Consider the following 21,400-nt stretch of genomic DNA (forward strand, 5'->3'; position numbering starts at 1 on the left):
TATATCAGGTTTTAAATAAAAGGTAGATCGGCAAACATTCTCAAAAACACTTCTTCTACTTTTAACCTTTGATTAATCCTCAAACCTACTTCTTCCTTTTTTTGGTTTAACTTTCCATTTATTAAAAGTGTCATTATCGACAAAGTTCCTTCTTGTAAAGTTCATTTAAATCAACTTTTTCCGCCCCAAATACGTTCAAACAACTTAATTTGTTAAGTTTCTATTTCCATAGACCCATATCTCCTCCTTTTTATGTTAATTACAAGAAGCTACAAATAAAAAAAAGAAAAATAGACATTTTGTCAAAATTAATGTATTTCCGCTTTGTCAAAAATTAAAACAAAAGGGCTTTATGCCTTTACTGTAATAACCCATTTCACATCAATTACATTTTGTGACACAAAATTGTGTCATACCCATAATATTTATCGTTTCATGCTTAACTGCGTGAATCAGTCAGTTTTTTCCTTTTTAACAAGAAAAAAAATGAGTTTCTATTCTGTCATTTGAAGAGAGGAAATAAATAGACCACAACCGATATGCCATTCAGGCACATTTTTTTTAAGGTACGGCAAAAAGGGTGACCATAATATAACTCAGAAAACGCAGACAAGCAGAACATGAGATAAATGAGTAAATCAAATTTTGTATTCTCAAAATACACGTACCATAAAACTTTTTGACGCCTCCTATTTTTAGCTTTATAGCGTGTAAATTCAGTGAGAAATGGTAAATTAGAGAAAGACGTGAAAGTATTTGACATTATGTCAACGAACTTGATATATTGCAAAGTATAAGCTATAAATTTTAAGTTTTAGGGAATTCTTATTGAAGTTTTTATTGTTTTTCTTAAATCGTGTACTTTATTTATAACGAATTAAAAAATGAGCCGCTGTATAGAATATAAATGTAGGTTAAAGAAACCGCTGTACAAATGGAAAAGATGAGTCATTCAATTTTATTCGCCAAAAGAGAACAATTACGTGGAAGCCGCTGTATAGTAAAATACATATGGTAGAAGCCGCTGTACAATATAAATTTCTGAATTATAAAATTAATTTTGTAGGAATTTTTAAACCACATTTTGGTTTCTTTTTTTCTGCAAAGCGGTGGCTCGTGTTTTTTTTTTCGCTTTAAAATATTGAAGAATATGGTCACCTCATGAAAGATGGTCACCTTTAATTTTAAAACCACAGTTAAAAAGATAAAGTTGAACTTTATGCGTTGAACAATATGACTTCATTTGTTAACAATTTAAAAAAAAAAATCACCAAAAAACCATAAACCAAATAATTATCTTCAAAATCATGTGTGTCATGTTCTTAAAGTCTCATCGCAAAACCATAAACCTTAGAAAATATTAATAATGTCAATTTCGCCCACCTTTAGTTCAATCTATTTTTTTGTTAGATTATATTCCAGTTCCAGGTGACATTCTCATTGGTTCGTTAAAATAGAAACACGTTTTACGGTCAAACTCAAAGTTGTTGGTTTGATTGAGTGCAATTATAAAAGTATATCGCAGCATGGGGCAGAGATTGGAAGATGAAAAATCATTGTCTGACTGCGTTGAGTTGAGTTTTGCTTTTTTGTTGAATTGGATTCTCAGAATGTGATTGTGCGTGGGTAGGAATTGGAAGATAAAAAAGTCGTTTATCGATTGGAATTCATTTATTTTCTATTTTCTAAACAAGTTCGAAATTCTGATTGGATGCATGCGAGCTATAAAAAATTGTATATGCAACTTTCACTCTTTGAGTTTTTCTTGATTTCTTGAAGTTTTCTTTGTTTAATATCACATTGAGAAGAAGAAATGGTCTGAATTTTTTTTAGTTAAAGATAAAAATTGTTAATTTAAAGTTAATGGAAACTTTTTGGATGTCAGAAAGTGAGAGTTTGTTTTGCAGTTCTAAACGCATGCGATTTAAGGATACAGGGGATGTCATTTAACAGCGTTTTAGACATTCAGCACTTTAAAATATCATTTAATTTTACTCCAGATTATGGATAATAGCTAACATAGCAAAAACAACAGGGATTTGATTTGCTGAATTCTTGCTGAATATACTTTAATTGTAATATTAAAAATATTTCTTTGTGTTTTTGGCCTCATTTGAGCTGAATAAGAAATTCAAACATGTTAACAAGTCATTTAATTGAAATTTTGAAGCGGAAGAGTAGTAGTATTAAAAATATATTTTTATTAAAAAATAAGCCAAGCTGAATTTGTGCTGAATGCATTTGTACTGAGTACATCCTGAATTAAAAATTTTCAAAGTATGAAAAATAGATTTAATGGAATATAAATTGAGTTGAGTATGGGCTGAATGCAAACATAATTCTATATTTATTATAATTGTTGAAGAAAAAGAAAAGTAGTTGACGTAAAAAACTTAACTTTTATATTGTGCTGAATTGTTCTTAAATTTTTGTTGTGTTCATATCTAAACGTGACCATAGAAGTGCAAATTATAAATATTTTAAATCAATTATAAAGAAAACGAAAGAAGATTCGTGCTGAATTTATGCTGAGTGAAAATATTCAAGTGAAATTTTGAGACAATGACATACAGAGATTATTGAAAAATGGTTCGATTATTATGTATTCAAATTGTCTAAAACGATTCTGATAATAGAAACATAAGACTATTGATGAGCTGAATTGTTGCTGAATTAAAATTACGTACATGTTCATTGCCTCTTTTTTAAATGAGTTTTATCCTAATATTTTAACAAAATTTTGAAGATAACATTCAAGACTTGCTGAATTCACGCTGAGTGACCATAATGAGAAATGCAAAAAGTTTTTAAAAAATATTTGAAGTGCTAAATTGTTGTTGAATTCGGGGTTTGCTGAGGTGAATCACAGCTTTACATTTTGAAAAGAAAAAAGAGGTAAGAAGACGTGGAATAATAAAAAAAAGTCATAATCGTAGAAAAAAACAGGTTTTTAATCTGCTGAATTGCTGAAAACGATGGCAAAGCACTAAAGCAGTATATATTTCATGACTCTAGTGGCACTTACTTGGCTATAAATGGTTCGAAACTTCAAACAATGCCTTATCTGCAATGCATCAGTACTTTACTATCAAAATTGAAAAAAAAAAAATTGTGGTTCTGCCTTTACGGCAATTTATACTAATTGTCAAAGTGACGTTTGTTTGAAGTTTTTGAAAGCTCTATTTGTCATTTGTTTCAAAAGAATATAAAAATGTTCATATTGAATTGATCACAAAGTTACGTTGAATGTTTTTTTTAGTGACATTTCACTTTGATTCTAATTAAACTTCCCTTTCACCATGTAATTTTCCTTTATCATTTTACTAAATCTACTCACGTCAAAGCTAATTTTCCAATCAGAATCACAATTGCTTCACCAAGTTGATTGAAGATTTGCAATTCTGATTGCTACTGCTTTCACTATAGTATCCAGCTTTGATTGTTCTCTTTTCTAGTTTTAATCCGATGCAAATGAAAACCAGGATTTTCATATTGATTTTTTTTTTGCAATATAATGCCACATGCTCTGCCTTTGACTTGAACTTAAATAAACTCAATATAGTAGCAGCGAATTGTTGCTCTCTTCTGGTCCATTAGCCCTAAAGCAGTATTGTGTGTTTCGATTTTGGTTTCGTCGATATCCTTGTTGAGAAATATTTATTTTAACTTTGTGCGTGTATTTATTCCTTCATTTTTGTTTTCTTATTTTTTTCTTTTTAGTTAATGGATTGGATTGGATACTCTGTGCACAAGTTTTTAACCTCAAAATAAATACAATAGCAACTTAAATTATCTCATATGATTGAATGTATATAAAAGAGAGAACTATTTCTCTCTCTAGTATCTGTGGGTACCTACTTTTAATGCCTCTTGTTGCACAAAATAAGCAAACATCCTGACACAATAAATAACCAACAAAAAAACCATTCTTCTTGGAAAACGTTTCTTTCAGCAGAATTATTCTTTGGTTATACACAAGTCCAGTGTATAAATTTTCTCCCAAAAAAACTTAACCACAGAATCCTCTTAAAGTTCATTCCTAGAATTTATCCATGTTTCAAGCCTTCCGTCCTTTCTCTCTTCTACACGGAGAAAAAAAGGGGCAACCAAAATAAGATAATGACCACCTTAAATCCCAACCTCTTAAAACAATACGATTTCCGCTTAAAATAAGTGGACTCCGCTTAAATTCTGCTAGTTTTTTATTTTTTTTGTTAAGTGATTTTTCAACTTAAAAAATCGACAGAAAACTAAAAATTTAAAAACTATAGTCAAAACTCTTTTTATTAAAATTATTCCACATAAAAATAAGATGATTTTCCGCTTAAATTAAGTGTATTTCTTTTAAATTAGAACATTTAACATACATTTACCTAATTTAGGAATTGAGAAGATTTGTCAGTTTAATTTAAGAAGGAGGTAACTTAAAAAAACACATGCAGAAATCCGCTTAATTTATAAAATAAGATGATTTTCCGCTTAAATTAATCGGATTTCTTTTAAATTTGCGCATTCAAGAAATTAAGAAGATTTGTCCGCTTAATTTAAAACGGAAGTCATCTTGGTAAAATACCATACAGAAATCCGCTTTTTAATGTAGGTTCCACTTGTTTTTACATGGTATTTTTCTTCGTTCAACATCGAGATAGCCTGATGGTAAGGCATTCGCCTACCGACACAGCAGTTGGACGTTCGATTTCCAGTGGCTGCCAGTTTTTTTGTTTTTTTTTATTTAAATGTTTTCACATAAATTTAAAATGATTTTCCGCTTAAATTCAGCGGAATTTTTTAAATTTTCGAATTCAAGAAATTAAGAAGATTTATCCCCTTAGTTTAAAATGGAAGTCATCTTGGCAAAAAACCATGGAAAAATCCGCTTAATTTAATGTGGAATCCGCTTGTTTGTAGCTGGTCTTTTTTCTACGTGTACCATTTATCCATTTCAACCCTTCCCTACTTCCTCTCCTCTATAGAACATTAACTCTTTTGTGAAAATGAAATAAGTCAAAAAGTGCATTGTGCTACAACACAAGTCAACCATTTATTTACTCCTGACAATAGAACATGTTCGTCGTCGTTGTTGGTGACGAGGCTTCCTCCAGCCTTCTCCGTCCTCTCTATTTTTTTGCTAAAAATATCCAATTTGCAGTTTGTCACAAATATTATATATCGAAAAATCGTCTATTCAACATGCAGAAGTGGTGGTTTGGGTTAGTTTGTGATCCTGGGATTCCGAAAGGACCTCTTTCGCTATAATGCCCAGCACACATGACATACACACATCAAGTACACACACAAGCACACACACACACACAACATGTGTGTGGAGTGTAAGTTCAAATTTCAATCTGGAATTAAGTAGCTTCTCTCTGGGCCAATATATAATACATATGTTGCCTGTTAGCTGTTTGTGCTGGCATTGCTTTGCTATTGACCCAAATAGCCGGATGTTGTGAAAGATTCTCTCCAAAGTAAAACTACGACGACGACGCCAAATGGCCAAACAATATTATAGAAGTCAGTAGTTGGCAAGGCTTTTGTATGCTAGAGCTACTTGAAGTTGGGTGGATTTTAAGTGTCAGAGTTAAATTAGATATCCCGCCCTCATCGTCATCGACATCGGCATCGTCATCGTTGAAGTCTACGCCTACTTATTTAGAGATTAATGTAAGAGATAAGCATTATTGTTTGCTAGACCAGGATAATCAACTCAGTCAGTGTGTGGATAAATAAATGAAGAATAAGAAAATGACGAAGAAAGAAGAAACAACTAGGTCGCACGTAGTTACGTGCTGTGGGTGTTTTTGATATTATTTTGAGATAAGATAAAGATTTTGCTTACTTAATACATTTGACACACATTTAGTCGGTAATGTAGATTGTTATTTTATCTTAACGATCTGTCAATCAATAGGGAATAAAAGTGTTGTGACTATGAACTGTCAAAGTGACAGCGTCAAACAATGGGTATCATAGATAAATTATAAAATCTTCCAAGGCTTAGTCTCTACCTGAATTTATAAATGCGTTAGGTAGTCACCTTTACAAAATTTGGATGTATTTTATGGTAAGGCAGTGCAGTGTTTTAGAGTCCAACCAATCTGTTTGTTGGTTAATGTAATGTGTAAGGTTGTTTATGGAATTCAGGAAGTTTCTTTTGATATTTTTTTTGTTCAAATCCAATACTTGTCCTCTTGAGGGTTAGTCATAAAAAGGGTTAGGGTTACAAAAGAAATTTAATGCTTTGCCCTGTTGTGTAAAGATTCTGATTATGTGTTGAATATACAATTTGAAGTTTAAAAGTCGATCAAATATTGATAAATCGTTTCCTTGTTATCAGCTCTCTTGCCAAAGTTAAACAGAAATCTATTGATTTAAGACAAATTTCGTACGCCTCAGAAAAGGTCATAGATATGTACAAAAAATAATATTTGAGAAAATTTAAAAAAATGGAATTTTTTGGCAAGGGGTTAAACCTTTATTTTTTCTCAAAAATGTGAAAAAAATGTTTTAACCGAAATGCTTAGGCCTGTTCACTGCGAACTCATATCCGTAAACCAAAACTTGTTTTGAGACTTTGGACAAAAAATATCGGCTTCGGTAGGAAAAGAAAGAAAAAAAAAATGTTTGGTTATAAATATCTCAGGAACCAGAACTCCAAAAATCTTTTAGTTTTCAGTTATGAATAGAGCTTAGGGAAACCTTTTTTTTGATGTCTCACTCGATGGATTAGGAGGATTTTTTTAAAAATTGATTGATTTTTTGTCAAAAAACCTGAAAAAATAAAATTGTTATTTTTTGGAATGTTAGGAAAAGAAAGAAAAACGTGTCACTGTTTTAAATGGCCCAAAAACTTTTTCATTCTTTTCAAAATTGATTTCAATTTTCCAAAGACCCCAAATATCTTTATATTTTTGATATTTCATTGGGTTTTAATATCATCTTTGTGATTAGTGTGATTATTTAGAAAAAATTAATACAACCTACACCGTTCAATATGCTACTTACTTAAAATTTCAGAAGGGTCATAGTATCTATTTATTTAGTTATTAGTACCTACAACTAAAAAAAGGGGTCCAAAAACTTTAGTTTAATGAATGTTTCATTTGTTTCGTAGTTTTAAAAATGACCTATAGACATAAGATCTACCATGTATTTACTTATGAATACTGTTTTAGAATGTTTTGTTTTATTGCGGAAGTGACCAAATAAATGAGGTCCAAAAATCTTTTATTTTTTCAATATTTTGTAAACAATTACTTTAGAAAAAGAAGGTGAAAAATTTGTTGTGGGTCTTAAAAATTAAAAATATCTCGTGAATAATAAATTTAAATTTACTTAGGACATAGCATCGTTTTAAATGAAACTCGAAGTGTCAAAAGTTTCTTTTTTTTTTTAATTTAAAAAAGCAATTTAAAATGTACCTATGAGGATTACAAATTAGGGTCTTAACGATTTTTTTGAAAGTATTTTACTGTTGAAAGCTTGTCTATAAATTGGTACGGGGTCTGAAAAATCTCAACCACTTTTTATTTTGGGTCTCAAATTTTTTTTTTTCAAGAATACTTTTAAGGCAGGACCGACGCACATAGGAGTATTGTCATCAAAAACCTGGCCATAATTATTTTTCGTGGTTTTTGTTATTATTTCTGTTTAAAATGAGTATTCCTACAAAAAAATACAATATAAACCTAGTTTTTGTTATTTTTATTTTTTTACCAAAAACTAAAAAAATTGATTAATGGCCTGTACTCCGCCTGTCGACATTATTTTCCTCAAAATTTTTTCCTCATCCTTAATACGCAATTCTCAGTTTCTTTTCTCTCTTCCCCAACCTTAATTAAGATCACCCAAAATAAAATACACTAATAACATCAGTAAATTTAATTTACAAATAAAAAACGTTGCATAAAGTAAGGAGTATTTTCTATCAGAAAGTGAAAAACTAATTGACCCTCGATTCTCTAAAGAGCACATAAGAGCACCCAATTTTTGTTGCATTGTGTTAAAGAATATATAAACTAACTCATAAGTTTCAATTCATCGCAGAATAACGGGGTATACTAAAACAAAATCATTAAAGTTCAAATAATAACTTACCAAAAATATCAAGTTTTTAGATACTAGTTCTAAGCCTGAATTGAAATAGAAAAAACCATCTAACATTTTCAAAGCTTTATTAATATCGTTAATAAATAACCGAAAAAGAATTCTCCATTTAAATTTTTTTAGATTTCTATCACAACACTTCGATATCGCATATAGAATAACACTTACCAAAATACTTCGAATTCAAATAAAAATGAGGTAGAAGTAACAGTTATCTTTGAACTCATTTTTTAACAAGACACCATCGAAAAACAAAAAAATGAGTGCAGCATATTGACACAGGTTTATTTTGCACCCACTTTGCCAAACTTTTTGGTGTCAATTTTGATTTTCAGAAAATCGACTTATGACCAGGTTTTTACTGCAAATACTCCTATGTGCGACGCCTTGCTGTCCCAACTATTTTTAAGAAATATTTCTTGAATGGTCTATCAGAAATTGCAACCATTTGATTACGACTCTAAAATTTTCGGTAGGTCATAGCGGTTGTACACGGAATTGCCGTGTACAAATTGCATTACAAACTTTGAAAGACTCTTAAAGTGAACAGATTATAAAAGGAAGTTGTTAAGTGCCATGAGGTTCCAAAGAGTATCAAGATTGTGTTGAGTATTAGAAAAGTAAATATAAATTGTTATTATTTTTATTTTTTATTTTTTTATTGTCTGTCTCGATTCTGTTCTCCACCCTCCCATTAAATTCATATTTTTTACATTCTTCTCAAAATATAGGTATGCTTATAATCAGGGATAGGATGTTGTGGAATTTGCCTTTTTTTCTTGCTTAATCCTACGACATTATAGATTAAAAACAAACACGTTTCACGTCCCCCTCGTGCCAAATATATGTATTTTATTTTGCCTTTTTTTGCCTTTTCTTTCGTTATTGCCTTTTTTTGCCTTTTCTCCTGTTTTTGCCTTTTTTTTGCCTTTTCCTATGTTTTTTATCTTTTTAGAGTCTTTAAAGTAATGCCTACACACAAAACACTCAAATATACAAACAAAAAGATAATTTACTCAATATATTACTTTCTCAATATAATCAGCCCTATCGAGGTATCCGTTCGGAGAAATTTTCTATCGAGGTATCCGTTCCGATTGACATATCGGAGAATCTTCCGATGAAACTAGGCTCCTATCAACGCATTGCGATGAAGTGTGTTCAACAAAGATTTTTTGACAGTTGTGCTTTGAATTTCATCGGAAATTCTCCGACATAAAATAGTTGCGGAATATTTTAAGAAAAGTGGAATTTCACAGAAAGAAATATAAAAATGGAAATAGCAAGAGAGGTTGGTTGAAATTAAGAAGACTTGAGCATCACAAGGATTTTTATTTATTGAATAAATCGCGCTGACACATGTGTCAAATGAATGCGATTGTATACTTTATTTTTTTGTTCAGAAGTGGATACCTTGAAAGATATGTAAGTTCCGATCGGAACGGGCCATCAATTCTCCGAACGGATACCTCGATAGGCCTTCTACGTTCTATTGCGCGGCCGTCAACCGGCACGTTCAAAAGCTAACTACTCAAGCTAACTTACGCCTAGTACGCAGCTGAAGCGAAACGAAAAATTTTGAAGTCTCCAAAGTCAATAGCGAACACATTAAAGAAAAAAAAACCACAAATAAAAAAATTCAAGAAAAAACATCAGAAAATAAGTCTTAAAGCAAAAACAAAACAAATTTAATTTCGTTCAAAATTTCGTGAAAATTTCGTATGGAAAATTTTGTATGGAAAATTTCGTCTCGCTTCAGCTGCGTACTAGGATTTACTCAATTTACAATATTCATGTATGCATATCGTCGCCCTAGTATTTAAGTGCCGTATACGGCATTTTTTGATTTTTAGTTAATATATACATAGTTAAAATTGATCTTTTCTACATACATGTAATTGGACATCTGAAATTCGTTTAGTATTCAAAATATTTAAATTTTTGTCCAAAATGAGTTTGCCGTATACGCCATGAAAATCAGAAGTTTCTTTTGTTCATACACGTTTGTACGTCAAAAAAAAACATCGACGTATGTATGTCAAAACAATTCTCAAAATTTTCATAAATTGCAATAAAAATTTTGACGTAAATGCTAAAATTTGGTGTTTACGTCAAACAATACGTGAATATCTCAGCAACGAAAAAAAGAAGAAGAAAAGAATAACTGATTTGAAAACAGCACCCTCGAAAAAAAAGTGCTTTAATTCGGCTCAACTCGTTTCTACAGATGTAGAGAATTCTTTAAGCCCCTTTAAAGTACTCTTAAAGGACAATCACAGGCACTTGTTAAAAAAATCATGATTGTTCAAATTACTACAATTAATTTTTATATTTCATTTTTTCTCTCAATAAATGCCTTTTTATGCCTTTTTGGGAGTTTTATTTTGCCTTTTTTTAAGTTTTTAGGTCCACAAGATCCTATCCCTGCTTATAATCTATTAATTTCCAATCCAAAATAAACCCTCCTCGTTTCTATACACACAAGTTATTATTTTACCCCTCATTTTATCCATATAACTCTTTTTTCAAATTGAAATTTATGCTAAAAAAAAAACAAAAAAATTCTTTTCCTCTTCCTTCTTCCTATATATTTTACTTACAGCAAAAAAAAAAAACTAAGAAAACATAAATTCCAGGATTTAATGTTAAAAAAAAAAAAAAACAAAAGATTATAAAAGGATTTAAATAAATAAACAAAAAAAAAAATAAAATCATGAAAATATACAGAAAAACAGAATATCTCTACACTTGGGTAATATGCAAACGTGTTGTTGTATATATCCTTTTTTTTTACTCTTGCTCCGGTCTGTATAATTGCCCAATAACTTTTCATATGCAGTTGCTAAGCGGTGCGGATAACATAAGCCTTGGGATTTTGTGGTTTATATACGCAAATACACATCGTATATCTGACTCTCTCTCTCTATGGTGCACACAAGGAATGAATGCGAGTCACAAAAAAAAAAAAAAAAAAAAAAAATCACAAAAAAAGGAAAAAAGGATATGTTATAAAAGAATATCCTTGGTAGATTTTATTTAGTATACAGTTTAAGGTAAGACAAACTAAGCTAAAAAAAAGTCTAATGAAGACTTTTCGTTTAAATTCAATTAAGAGATTTAAACTAATTAACATTTAAACAGGTTAAAAGGTTAATTTAAACAGATTTCTCCTTACTTTGTCTGAAAAGGTTAAAAACTGACTATTTATCTAGGTCAAAACAAGTATCATAAACATAACATAGAATAGTGGAAATGCAACTTGATAAATTTTCCACAACAGTAGGTAAAGTATGAAAAGAACTTAAAGTTCATAGTGGAGTACCACAAGGCTGTGCTTTAGGTCCAATGCTTTTTTCAACATTAGTTGATCGGAAAATCTTGATATTCTTTGAATCATGAAACAGTAAGAAATGTAGACAAATGTCAATAAATTTTACGTGACAGTATAAAATTGTAATATCAGCAAATTTACCCAAAAACTGAAAATGATATAAAAATAAAATGAATCCCAAAAAAAGAATGTCTTAATCTTAGAAACTGAAATTGATATTTTTGTCGTGATGGATCACCCATGTTCGTCACATCCAACAAAGTGAATAGATGTTTTTCCTTAACGGGTTCTCTCTATATATAATTTGAAACCTTATAAGTCCTTTTATACCATATAAACAGAATTGTAACCCCTATTCTCCCGGATACAACACTAAACAAGATGTTGTTAAAGTAACCCGAATCCTGTTTCCGTTGTTGGATGATGGTGGTGCTGGCTGGTGGTGGTAATGGTGGCCAAACACATACTTTACTTCTGAGTGAATTTTATGTTTGATAAGATTTATGTTCCGTCATTCGGTTGAAGGATTCAATTTGGGAAAACTATCTGCCGCAAGGGATTTGGCAACAAGTTATAAGGAAAGCACAAAAAAAAAAAAGGATTTTCTGAAAAGTAGCATGTACCTAATGTTGATGGGGAATCCTTAAATCACTTTGACGTTTACTTCGCTACTCTCCAAAAAGCTACAAAACTCCCTCTCTACTAGTATCATCGTTCTTTCAAAAAAAAAAAAAAACACGTTGACTCCTTGAATTCTGCACACTTCGTTGTTAAATAGAAAAAGCATGATAAATAAAAGTGGAAGGTAAACAAAACACACACACAGGGATGTGATGTTTGGTTTCCTTTGGTGTGTGGAGCAGCAGAGGACTCTGTCAAGGATTTTAAAATCACTTTTGATTGTAAATAGTTTCGAAACGAAACGAAAACTAAATGAGTAACTCTTGTGAAATCATTAAACTCTCTTTGCAAACAGAGTTTTAGTTTAGTTGCTCAAATAAGGATAAAAGTTAAGTGCAGTGGTTTTTTAAGTATCTAAATAAAAGTCAAATATTTTCAAAATACGAAAAGGCTAATGGTGAAATGTGTGTTATGATGTGAGCATCTGAAAGGAAGAGCTTTAGCAAATAATTGTTTTAATGTGGAGTTTGGAGTTTTGAAGAATATTGTGAAAATTTCAAAATAGACCCAAGAATTTTCATTGTGAAATTTTATTCCGTCTCTTAACATTTTCGCAAACTCAACTTACTTTATTCAAAGAATTATATATATAGGTATAGCAAAATTATCATTTCGATACAATTTATTTCCAAAAGTTCCATTCAATATATTTTGAAAACTCGCAAATTTGCATTCAAAAGTATATTTTGCAAAAGAGTTTCAGATTTCGCAAAACATTTTGAGTGAATTTTTGTTTTTAACTGTCACCCTAGCAAAGTTTAACCAATATTTAGTATTTATTTTGAAATTTTCATTAAACTTATTTTTCAATTAAAAAAATACTACTTTTTGCAAAGTTTTAATTTCAATCGAAATCAAATGATAAGTGAAATTTTATGAAAAGACTTAAAATAATTTGTTCAAATATTTTTTAATTTATTTATTCTACTCTACTTCATTTCAAATAAAAAAATTAAATGTTTCGCAAATGTTCATTCAACTTCGCACATCAATTAAACAATTTCGCATATTTTGTTAAAGCAACTTTTATGCATCATATTTTCCGAACATTTTTAATGAAAGAAATGCAAACAATAATCAAAATGAATCCATTGTAAGCGCATGCAATTTGGCATAGATTTTTAGTTACAGAATTGCGAAGCAGCGACTTTTCAAAAGTTCGTATTTGATTTTGATTAAGCTTCTGAGTTAATTTTATGTTTCGTATTTATCCGCAATTCATTTCTGTCAATTATGCAGATTTTGCTAAATGTTTGCTAATTTCACTTCTAAATTAATTTTTTCAATTCGCATTCTTCGCAAACAATTTAATGCAAAAAACAAAAAAAAACATCTACGAAGACCTGCGAAGCAAACTTTGGACTAATTAAAATTATCTGTTACTTGTTACTTATATTTTGTCTTGAAATACTGTTTGCAAACTTAGAAACATGCAAATAACGAAACAAAATGATTTTGCAAGACTTTTCTAGACAAAGGAAACATTTTTTTCTACATAATTTCGCATTTATGAGCAGTTTGGTGAACTGTCTTCCTTTATTTAGAGCGGATTTTCTAAAGATTTTACAAACCACATAAAAAACATGGAAATACAACTCGCGAAATAAACCTCGCAACCCCGAAAAACCAAAATCGCAAAGTCTAGAAATCTGAAGAACCCTCAATATTGACTTTCAATGGCCCACACAATCACCAAGCATATCTTAGCCAAATTAAAAATGTCCAAAAACTCTCTCTCCTAACCGTTAAACCTAATAAATGGCGTGAAATTTTTATAATTGGTCATTTAATCCGGCACACCCTGCAGATTCACAAAATCCAAATGGATTAAAGGAAATTAAAATTTCAGTCGAATCGTCAGGAATTTATTTGTATTTTTTTTTTTGTACAATTTCTTTCAATATTTGTTTTAACATGGCGACATGGCTTGCACATGTTACACAATCGTTGCATTTTCTTAACCCAATCGAGGAATGTAATGGAAAAATAAAAAATTCTCACGTAGCATCTATACCACACGACTAGGTACAACAAAACTACTTATATAAAACTGAACAAAAGTTCACATTTTATTTCAAAAGTTGGTTGGAGGTGGAGTAGGATGAAAAGAGTTGGGAATTCTTTTAACCCAAGAGTTAACCTTTAACGTGGCATGTAGGAAAATTTCTCTTTTTACACTTGACAGGCAGTGTTGTGAACAGTTGCTGTCAAAAGTTATAAACGTTTGTTTAACAAAAGAAAAAACATATACAAAGATAAGGTTGCCATATGAACTTTTAGCTGTCAAAATTAAGTATAACAGTTTGATAAAAATTTCAGTTTCTAGAGTCAATGCCTTAGCTTTTGTTTTGATATTTTGTTTTAAAGAACTGTTAAAAATGCCTTAAAGAATAAAAAAAAATCTTATAAAAGCCTTATAGAAGTGTAAATTGTTTTTGAAACAAAACAGTATAACAGTTTTCTATTTTCATTATTTTTGATATGTCAAAAAAAATATTGAATAGACGTCTAAAAACTTTCGACCAATACTATTGCTTTACTAATTATCACATAATAAGCAGCTTTTATCAATGAAACCCTGGGAAAGATAAATATAACAATCTTTTTCTAGAATATCGTTTTGCTGTTATACTCGTATACACACAGAGAGTCATTTATGGGGCTTCCCTTGAATCATAATTGAGGATTTACTCCAACCATATTATCACACATTCCTTCCTACACTCGTTAGGCCCACAACTCTCCTCTCTTCCTATATCCCTCTGGACTGGATGATGATATGATTTTTTGCTTGTTCCCTTATCTTGTCTGACATTGGCACTTTTGGAAAAGGTCAATTGTCAGTTACGAAATTATATACCTTTCCATAATAACCAATGCGATATCCACAATACAAATATGGAATAACTGTATTTTATTCTACATATATTTGGGGTCTTTATGAAAGAGAAATAGAGAGACAGAGAGATGGAATGAGATGTCAGAAGGGCATTGGCATTGGGAAAAGTCATTTAGAATTCGGTAATTTATGGGATGTTATAGTTGTATTATATCCTTAACATTTTGACACAAACGAACATTCATAGATTGTGTATAATAGGATTTAATTCTGCAAAAAGGTTTAAGGTTAAGAGTTTAGATACTATAAATACTCTGTTAAAGGTAAACACAGACACAGACACACACTCAATCGATATAATTAGGATAATTATTAATTATGGACTGACACATTTGGGAAATTATAATTGAAATATGATAAAATATTTATGCAATTAAAATTGAGATTGGATTTTTTTTTATTTACTATGGTGATGGAATACGTAATAAATAGGATCAGGATTTTTTTTTATTAAGGAAGGATGATTTATTTGTTCCAATCCAAAGCTTAATACAAGAAAATGGCCACCTACGGTAATGTGGAAATGGTCCCAAGAAGGAATCTTAAATTTTGCTAAAAAAAACAATATAAATATAAATTTAAAAAAAAAAGCAAAAAATAATTTTTACTGCAAATGAAAAGAAAATTATAGAAAAGAAATATTTATTGCAACAGAATATCCTGCATTAAAAAAATTGTTATTGAAAACGAACAAATTGCATTGAAAATTGCAAATACAAATTTTTTGCATTAAAAAAATTTATTGCAAATAAAAAAATTTCTGTAAAATTGGTGCATCAATTTATTTTTTTTTTAACCCTCTGTTGGCACACGGGTGCGAACTTGGCAGGACAAAAATACAAAAATTAAGATTTTTCAAAAAAGTGGTCACAAAGAAGTCTCTTTATAGGGGTGAAAATATTTTTTTCGGAAATGTGAATACAATATTCGAATTCCTCGCAAAATTCTACATCAATTTCATATACGATTCTCTATTAAATATTGAGACCGAAAAAAGTTCTAGCGACATAAAAAAGTATAAACCAAATTCGCACCCGTGTGCCCATCACGTCACAAAAAAGAGGTGTGCCTACAGAGGGTTAATATTCGTCGAATATCGTACAATTTTAGTCTATATAAGCTTCAAAATTATAGTTGAAATAGGTAATGTAGATATTTTTTTTAATACTCGAAGAATATTTTTAAGAAAAATTTTACTTACAATCATTTTTTTTTTTCTAATGCAAAATATTTTTATATGTTATAAAAATCTTATTTTCAAGGGAATTTTTTCTTTCATTTGCGATAACAATTTTTTTTTAATGCAAATATTTTTCAGTTTCAATGAATACTTTTTTTAATGCGATTTTTTAAATGCATTTAAAATATAATGATTTTTTACAACCCTGACTACAAATGACTCCTTCTTAAATACCTTTTTGTCGTTCAATTCTCTAAGTTATCGTTGAAGTGTCAAAATGTATTGCAATGGAGAACTGAATTTCTTATATAAAATAATGGAATCGAAGTAAAATTAAAACTATTAGGTAACAGAAATTTGATTTAATTATAAAGACATTAATTTACTTCAAATTCAAATGAATAATTTTCGATGTGTTCTTGTGGACAATAATAATAAATTTAAATTTCATGTGCGTGCATAAAAGTGTTTAAAGAAATAGAGTCGGCATACAATAGGCAGTATCGTTTATGTAAACTGAGAATAAAAATGGTTCCAGTATAGAACCCTGAGGAATACCACGGGTGAAATAAGCATACCTAATTTAATGAAACGTTCTCTAGAATCACTGCCTGTTTTCTTTCAATTTATATTCGCAGGGAATAACATAATGAAAAACTTAGTTAATTAATAAGGACATTATATTGCACCATGTCGAATGCTTTTGAACGAAATGGTAACGGAGTTACGAATAACAGAGTTACGCGCGACAGAGTTACGGCCGTCAAAGTTACGCGAAACCGAAGTTACGAAAAACTAGAGTTACGAATTCTAAAGTTATGTTAAGCTATGATATGTGATTTTTGGGTTGGCAACAATTGCAACAACAGTTCACCACACCAAAATAACGTCTGTAAAAAAATGGGTGGTTTGGTTATTATTTTAATATAAATAATAACAAAGTGGCTATGAATAATTATATTAATTAATAGAAAAAAAATACGTATTTGCAATATTAGTTGGACAAATAAGAAGTTAAATTCAATTATGTCCCCCAAATTTACATAAGTATACTCATGTTTTTTTTTTATTTCAACGTTTTTGCGATCTTCTCACAAAAATAAAACCATATTATCTACAAGATTAAATAACACCCATTTTCGCTTTACTCATTTAGTTCTGACCAATGAGAAAAATGTTAATCTCTTGTTTGTATTTCCATAATTCCATGTCGTTCCTCGCAATTGTTGCCAACCCAAAAATCACATGTCATAGCTTAACATAACTTTAGAATTCGTAACTCTAGTTTTTCGTAACTTCGGTTTCGCGTAACTTTGACGCTCGTAACTCTGTCGCCCGTAACTCTGGTATTCGTAACTTCGTCGGTTTCCCCTTTTGAACAATACAAGAGTACGAGGAAAGTCATATTTATTGTCAAATCCAAAATGAAAAGGACATGAAATACCACCTTTAAGTTACTGTTTTTGGTTGAAAAAAAATAACAGCTGTGTTTCCTTGAGCTTCGAAATGTTTCTCAATCGAGTAAAACAAAATTTAACACCTTTTTTTCTTCAACTAAAAATGAGTTGTAAACAAAAAGAGCTTTAAAATCTGATTGATTTTATAGCGGTTTTGTGAAAACATTGAAATTGATAGCATTGCATACATCTTATAAATTAATGCCAAGTCCGTTCACTTTGCAACTCTAAATTGGGATAGCTAAACGAGGAAGAAGACCTTCAAGCGGATTTCTGCATGGTTCCTATGCCGAGTTGAGCTAAGTCTTAAATTAAGCGGAAATCCACTTAATTTAAGATTTGAATCATCTTATTATCATAGAAAGGGAGGTTTTCATATTAAATTTAGTGGATTTCCGCTTGATTTAAGACGGAAGTAATCTTGAAAAAAAAACCATGCAGAAATCCGCTTGTTGAAGGTGTTTTTTTTCTCCGTTTAATAAATCATTTTTACCGTCGGCTTCGGCCTGAATGCAGAAATTTGACAAAAAAAAAACACGCTTATTGAACAAAAAGCCAACAATAATTCGTAAACAATGAAATCTTCAAGTATCAATACCTTCCAAATCAGGTATCACGTTTAATCATGAAATTATGATTCATCTAAACTCACACACAAAAATATGTCTGATCTCTAATAAAAGCCTCTTCTTTCTTATTTTGATTCTTTTTCAATTCTTTGCAAACCCAGTCAAAACCTTCATTATATCTGTCTGTCTCATAATAACAACCTATATAAGATGATACCTATCATCTACAACCATTTTTATTACCATAATGAAACTTAACCAAAAAAACGCTATCCCAACCTGTTAACAATACTATATTTAACTTCCCAAGAAGACAAAAAATAGGCACAAACGGAAAAAAATGTATGAAACCAAACCACAAACAAAACAAAAAAAAAGTCAAAGAAATAAATCCAGTTTTTCCATCGAATCCCAACCAAAAATAAAAAAAAAAAAACAGTAAAAAATAATAAAAAAAAAAAAATGACAAAACCGCCAAACCAAAACCAACAGACAGCCAGCATTAAAAAAAAAAAACAACGAGTTTAAAACAACCAGAGATTCCAATTCCCATCCACATGGCCATCAATAATATCTCTCTTCTCAAAGTAAACCTAACACACAAAATAAAAATATCAAAAAAGTAACACAAAAATGCAAAAAAAAACAAAATTATAAATAAAAATAAACAAAAAAAAAAAAATCCCTACCACTGGACACAATTTTGCTATAAACGGAACGATAATGACGATTTTATATTCTGCGTTTCGTTGCGTTTTGAGGGCTTTATGACCATCTTCCCACTTCACCACACGACACAGCAGGTTTCAAAAAGAGGATACAAATTCACAAGAAAAAAAAAACTAAAAAGAAACCAAAAAAATATCCTCTCTCTCTCAAGACCTCCACTCAAAATAAACCAGCAAAAATAAAACGGAAACCTGCCCACATAACTCCTAAACCGGACTGACGATATGCCTGCCTACCTTCATCTACCTACACACTACCTAACCGACAAACCACCTCTCTTTCTGTGGTACTTTATTATCGCGGAATCAACTTTCATCCTTTTTTTTTTTTGTTTTTCTTCTTTTTTCTTTTGAAAGAATTTGCCTGCTAATTTGATTCCACTTAATTCAGTTTGAGGAGCAAAAACGAATTCAAGAAAAATGACGTTGTCCCACAAAAGATAACAAATAGAAAAAAAAACTTAAAACACGATTTATCATTTTTTAAAGACAGGGAACGCTCTCTTCCCGCCACCGCATGTTTAAACTTAAATGTTACTAAAAGAACTCACCTCCTGTTTCCTTTTTCCTCTTTGTTGCTTCTGAATAATAATGAAAATGGTCTCCTTCTCAATTGTAAGAAATAATCCTTTTTAAATCCTTGTCCCAAATTCTATCTATCGAGATAGAGAAAGTTGTATTTTGACAGTTAATAGCCTTCTGTTGGGCGCCACTTTTGTTTTATTTTAAAACGGTTTAATTACGCATTCCATACGTAATCCACATTTAATTCAAATACAATAGACACAAAACAAGAAATAAAAAAAATGATACAGAAACAGAGAAAACAAATAAAACAAACAAATGGAGCAACTATTTGTATTTTATTATTTACTTTGACAGGTAGAATTTTAATTTCACCTCGAAATTAAAAGTGTCACTTTGAATAATTACTTTTTTTTATTCCACCAGAGTTGTACCCAGGTGATGTAGTATATGCAATTCGACAATAGGATATATATCAAAAAAATTCACATAAAAATGCAGAATGCTCGTCAGGAATGATGCATTATTTATTTTGAATAAAAATTAATTCAATGTAAAAGCCCAAAAAAAATTAAAAAAAAATTCACCACACCACGCAAACACACCAAAGTGGGTTTGCAATCCACTAAAATCACAAAATCTAGCGAATTATGATTTCAATTTATTCAAAAATCATCATCAACCAAGAAAAAAAAAACTACGTAAACGTGTAACCAAAAAATGCGAATTCCGTAAACCAACACCAAACGAATGAACAAACGACTCGACTTCAACCAACGACGAGAGAATTCGTAGTGAATCTAAAAATTTGTTGCGAGAAACAAACGAGAAAAACCAACGACGACAAAAATAACGTGAAAATGTGAAGTCTTATCGGAGTGTTATTGGAACGAACGGAATAGCATAACCCCACCCGTATACCGGTTATAAACAGACTGACAGCCAGAGCCAGTTGTAGAAGCTGTTGTAGCCAAAGAGCAGAGCACTACCATCACATTAGGACTGAAGCTGGTTTACCATGCCAAAGCGACAAACTAACGACAACCCAACTCGACTGGAATAAAGTCAAAGTGAGGTAAGTTTTTTTTCTGTTTTGTTTGTGTTGTTTCACGTTGATGAAAAAGCCGACTTCTATAGTATCCAGAATGGGCGATTTTCTGACTATGACGATGTCGATGATTATGATTATGGTGAGTGGTGAACTGGTGACGACGACTCTACATACTCTCTGTCTCTACTCTGTCCCCCCAAATTTAACACATACAAATCATTCACAACTTTGTAGGGTGTTCAAATTGTTGTTGGTTTTTTGTTGTATATTTGCACATACCAGCTTATGTGTGTGGATACCGCGCGCCGTCATCCACCATGCCGGTGATGGTTGGAGTTTTGGGAGAGAGTGGAGGCGCACAGAGCCAGTCGGTCTCGGTGTGTTAAATGCGTATTCATGTTGGTGCGGAGTAGGTATAGAGTTGATGTGTGAGGTGGGAGACAAAGACCACAACATTGAATTAGTGTGACCAAATATCAAATATTTGTGTAAGAGCCAACGAAAAAAATACGAACGAATATTTTGCAAATCAAATTCACCTTTTGCAAACTGAGACAAATTCCTACAATTATTAATATTAAAAAAACATAAGATAATGTGAATTATATGGAGCGAAACAGAAAAAAAAATATAATTTTTAGAAAAGGTGAATTTGATTTGCAAATGAATTTTTAGAAAAGGTGAAATTAATTTGCAAAATGGTGTGTGAGGAACCTGTATCTAGTAAGAATTATATGGCAACCCTGTTTTCTTTTTTTTTTCGTAGATTGCAATGATTCGTAGAATTAAATTGTTTCATGTTTAAGGCCATTTTAGAGGAGTTATCATTGCATTTGTTCTGGCAACTCTGTTCAAATTTAAAAAACACTT

The 21,400-nt window shown here is 30.7% G+C and overlaps 1 protein-coding gene across 1 annotated transcript in view; it reads right to left on the minus strand.

Annotated features, from left to right (window-relative positions):
• Positions 1–20,214, minus strand: part of LOC129917815 (trophoblast glycoprotein) — a 72,944-nt gene extending 52,730 nt beyond the window's left edge. Inside the window, exon 1 of the mRNA XM_055997989.1 lies at positions 19,506–20,214. The gene's annotated coding sequence lies outside the window, so the exon portion shown is untranslated. The remainder of the gene's footprint in view (positions 1–19,505) is intronic.
• Positions 20,215–21,400: the final 1,186 nt, after the last annotated feature.

The sequence above is a fragment of the Episyrphus balteatus genome, chromosome 4, assembly GCF_945859705.1.
Source record: "Episyrphus balteatus chromosome 4, idEpiBalt1.1, whole genome shotgun sequence".
Taxonomy (NCBI): Eukaryota; Metazoa; Arthropoda; class Insecta; order Diptera; family Syrphidae; genus Episyrphus; species Episyrphus balteatus.